The sequence below is a fragment of the Myotis davidii genome, unplaced genomic scaffold, assembly GCF_000327345.1.
Source record: "Myotis davidii unplaced genomic scaffold, ASM32734v1 scaffold170, whole genome shotgun sequence".
Lineage (NCBI taxonomy): Eukaryota > Metazoa > Chordata > Mammalia > Chiroptera > Vespertilionidae > Myotis > Myotis davidii.
This window is the reverse complement of record NW_006282528.1, coordinates 1,188,508-1,193,177: the sequence shown is the minus strand read 5'-3', so window position 1 is coordinate 1,193,177 and position 4,670 is coordinate 1,188,508. Positions and strand designations below refer to the sequence as shown.

Sequence of the window (4,670 nt, the reverse complement as noted above, 5' to 3'; positions counted from 1 at the left end):
CAACTCCCACTTGCCTTTCATCTTTCTGTAGGTTTGTGTGGAAGGGGTGACGTTACCTTGACTTTCGCTCTGCTTGGGCACTTCATGGTAATAGAGCAGAATTTCACCCAGGTGTCCTAGCACCAGACTAATTCTGAGAGCTCCCAGATGAGCGCCTTGCTTTTCACGGTGGCTGTGAGGATCGCGGGGTTCTCTTGCCTGTCCCATTCCCTGCTTCAAGACCAGATCAATGCAGTCAGTGAGTGAGTGAGCAAAAGAAGAAAACGGTGTGTTTGGTTCTGCTTGGCATTGTCCTTACCTTACCCTGACTTTCTCTACCTGAATAGTTCCTGTTTATCAAGAATGAATACGGAGCCCGGCTGGCGTGGCTCAGTGGTTGAGGGTCGACCTATGAACCAGGAGGTCACAGTTCAATTCCTGGGAAAGGGCACATGCCTGGGTTGTGGGCTCCAGCCCCAGTGTAGGGTGTGCAGGAGGCAGCCAGTCCATGATTCTCTTATCATTGTTTCTCTCTCTCTCTCTCTCTCTCTCTCTCTTTCACTCTCCCTCTCTATCTCTGAAGTCATTAAAAATGCTTTCTGTAAAAAGAATGAACAAGGATATCTTTGTCTTTGCTTTTGCCTATATGTCAAAAGATAAAACTCAGAATGGGGAGAAGTAACTACCATTGCTCCCACTCTGTTTTGTATGTTTGTCTTCTTAGAGAAAGACTTGGTGAACTCTGATACCCGGAATGGGATTGAAGCTGGGGACACTAATGTGACAGGTGCTAGGAGGGTTCACCTGACACCTGGAGGGAGAGATTCTCCTCCCGCAGGAAGTAGCGGACATCCCTCCACTTTATCTAGAACAGGGGTCCTCAAACTACAGCTCGCGGGCCACATGCAAATACAAATATTGTATTTGTTCCCATTTTGTTTTTTTACTTCAACATAAGATATGTGCGGTGTGCATAGGAATTTGTTCATAGTTTTTTTTTAAACTATAGTCCGGCCCTCCAACGGTCTGAGGGACAGTGAATGGGCCGGGCCCCCTGTTGAAAAAGTTTGAGGACCCCTGGTCTAGAAGGTAAAGCCTCAGGCTTCGGGCTGAGAGAGGGGAGCGCCAGAAAGGCAGGACAGAGGACAGGTCTGAGGAGCACCTTGGCCGGCAGCCGGTGGTCAGGCAAGGCAGCTAGGCCCTGGTCGTCTCTTGTAGTATGTGCTCTGCACATTACATGTTGCTTCTAAACGCAGGTGTGTGTGAGAACTTAATGCTGTGCAAGATTCTTTTGTCAGACTATCTTTTGTTTATAATTCCATGAAGATTGCTTTAATTAGTCTAGGTGAAGGAGGCCTCGCTGTGTAAATATGTATAATAGAAACTGCTGATTTCACTGTGAGATCTCTAACTTTTGAGTGGCAAACAGATCAACAAGTCTTTTGCTCATGGATTTTTCTGTGGGGTTATTACAATACAAAAGCTTTATTTTTTTTAATAATGACATGTTACGTTAGATGATGGTATGGAATCGTTCCCTGCTTCCCCACCAGTACTGCTTCCGTGTGTGGATTGCCAACAGAGTTCAGAAATAGAGCGGGATTTGCCATTCTTTGCTTGGACATCCTGTTTTCTGTTGCCCAGACACACGTTGGCAATCACATGAACCGTGTTGGCTTCTCAGTGCTTTTTGTTTGTTTGATGAGGTGGATTTCAAACACAGTTGCTGTGCAAAGGTCAGTAGTCTTCTTCAAGAAGAAACCAACTCCTGTTTAGTGTCCAGTGAGATGCTTCCTCCATTTCTTCACTCTCAAGCCAGTGTCAGCGGAGCACTGCGGCTTTGTCTAATGACTTGGATATGTAAGTATTAACGCGTTTTTAGAAGACGTCCACATTGAAAATGTCTTCCCAGTGTCCTGCCTTTATGCTTCCTTCAGACTCCTGTTGAGAGACCCACCTGCGCACTGAGGTGTGTAGTGTGTATTGTGTACATGTATCAACTCATCACTTATTCATTGTAGACCAAATGGAATCATAAATGAATGTGCTGAGTTATTGGTGAGTTTTTTGAATTGTAAATAGATTTCCAGTGTACCCTTCATTGTCTACAGCTTTTGTTTTTTAAAGGTTTATAACTAGTTGGGTCTATCTCATACAATGTTTTAGTTACAAGCAGAAAGTAGAATTTGATTAAACCAGGTTATTTACATATTGAAAGGAATACAATTGAGATTGTAGATTTAGGATTGTTAACCATACATGACAGTTCTAGCTTGACTATTTTAGCCTACTGTATACAATCTGATTTATAAAATTGTAGACATGTATGATCTTGGTTTCATGTGTTTTTAAAAGTATTATTGTTTAAAAAAAGAAAAAAAAAGCAGATCTGCTAAAGAGCTGTCAGTTCTCATCCCTGACTCTGTAGAATACACTGTTCTCTGTGTACTGTGTGTCATTTTGCCAGCTGCTGCGTTCGCCTTCAAAAGTATTTGGAAACTTAAGATGAACTACATTTCTTGCAAAGTATATTCCTTTCTGTGGTATTTTTGTCCTGTAACTGAAGTATAGTAATTATTTTATGGAAATGTTAGCACTTATGTACCAACTTTGAATAAAATGAAAAATTGACATTTCTGTGGCTGAGTGTTTTCAGTGTGAACATGTGTCATTTTGCAGTGTGTGGTCTCAGAGTGGGGTTTGTACACTGTTCCTCTCCTTGGCCCTGCCTGGCTCCAGTGAGGGCCCGCTTCCGCTGACCGGCGTGAACGCGGGCTCACAGACACTGACTGAGAATTGAGGTACATGTAGCTCAGTGAGGAAATAAAAATATCCATCGTGTTCTTGACTTGTAGTTTTGAAATGATTTCAAGGTGTAGGAAAGTTGTAAGAATAGTGTGAAGAAGCCAGGAATCGTCATCGAGGTTCGCCAGTAGCTGATTTAATGTCTGACCACATTAGCTCTGGCATTTTCTCTCATCACACACGTTTCTGAACTGTGTGAGCCTAAGGTGCAAACATCATTCCCCTCCCCCGACTCAGTACATGGCATGGGTATTTCCTAAGATAAGGACAGTCACTCCTCTAAATGCTATACAATTACCCAAATCTGGAAAGTAATAATGGTACACTTTTAAAATGTATTCAAACGTTGCTTTTTCAATTATGTCCTTTTATAGCAAAGTTTTGTTGCTGTTTCAGAGGCCAGTCCATTGCATTTAGTGTTTGCACCCGTCTCCTGTAGCCTGGGTCAGTTTCTCGACCTTTCCTCGTCTCTCAGGGAGGGAGGTGTTTGACGTTTGGAAGACAGTCATTCTGCGACTGCCCCCCTCAGGTGGGATCTGTTCCCTTCCTCACGATTAAAGTCACTGGATTTGGGCAGGAAGACAACAGAAGCACTCCATCCTGCTGCTTCCCGTCGGGGGGGCGTGCGACATGTCCCATTATGGTTGACAGCAGGTTGGACACGTGGTTTAGATCAGCATCGCCAACCTTTCGGACCTCATGGGCCACCAGTGGTTCGCGGACCCCCGGTTGGCAACCGCTGGTTTAGATGGTGTCTGCCTGGTTGTCTGCTGTCAATCTACTCTTGCCTTTTGGTAATAAGTAATTTGTGGGGAGATCATTGGAGACTGTAAGTGACTTGTTCCTCATTAAACTTGAATCCCCGCCTTCAGCATCCATTGGTAATTCTTGCTTAAGTTATTAGTATGATGGTGCAAAACTGATTTTTTAAGTTTTTTTTGGATAATTTTGAGGCAGTTGATATCCCCTTTTGCATGTGGCCTCCAAGTTGATTGTAGACTCCAGGTGATGCTGTTGCTCTTAGAGACTGTGGGGAGGAGAAACAGATCGGGCAGAAGGAGGCGGCCACACCCTGACTTTCCTCCCAGTTCTGCTTTGAGGGCTCATTGTCATAGCCAGTGGCGGATTCTCCGTGAAGGCCTCGTGCCTCTGCATGGCGCTTGCTAACTCCGGTTCCAGAAGTTGTCATCGCTTCCACAGTCCGGGTTTATTGTTGTGATACTCCCTGCACACTCTAGAAGGTGAACGTCCACTGTTTTATTTTTATTTTTTTATTCTGGACCAAGAGTCTTGATTTAGATGTTTGGAGGCACCTTTATGAGTCTCCACCATGTCTTTTTTTTCTGTTTCTGTCTTTCACCTGTTTACTCCTGGTTCCTTAGCTTGCAGCTGGTGTTGATGAAAAGACTGTGCTGTAGCTGCAGTGTGCATCTCTGCCTCTCCCCCACCCACCCCCAGATGTTGCTGTTTTCCTCTGCAACAGTTCTTGTTTGTCCTCAGACCTCATGACTTGGCTTCGTCCTGTCTTCCTTGCTGGTTGAGTGAAGTACAGTTAGAGCTCTCACCTCTCACTTCTCCCTTTCCTCGTCGGCTTATGTCTCCATCAGACCATTAGGGTGCTTGTCTGCCTTTGCGTCTCAGCCTGTGGTGAGGTGAGGTGGATGCAGCCTGGAGGGGCCTGGTGGGGGAAGGAGGTGTGCTCCTAAGCAGTCACCCTGCAGGACGTGTGGAATGGAAGGGACCCATTGGGGTTGCAGAGCAGGGGACACTAGGAAGGGGCTGCATCTGGAAGGGTGGTGGGTCCCTGTAACCTCTGCTTTTATACCTCCTCCTCCCTGCTCTTCAGAGCAGTGCAGCACCTTCCGTGCCTCCTCCACCACTGAATG

General features: G+C 45.4%; 1 long non-coding RNA gene across 1 annotated transcript; it reads left to right on the top strand.

Annotated features, from left to right (window-relative positions):
* Positions 1 to 497: 497 nt before the first annotated feature.
* Positions 498 to 2,612, top strand: LOC107182209. The gene is made up of 2 exons (XR_001512927.1): positions 498 to 855; positions 1,066 to 2,612. It is a non-coding gene; the product is annotated as an uncharacterized LOC107182209 (long non-coding RNA).
* The last annotated feature ends 2,058 nt before the right edge of the window (positions 2,613 to 4,670 follow it).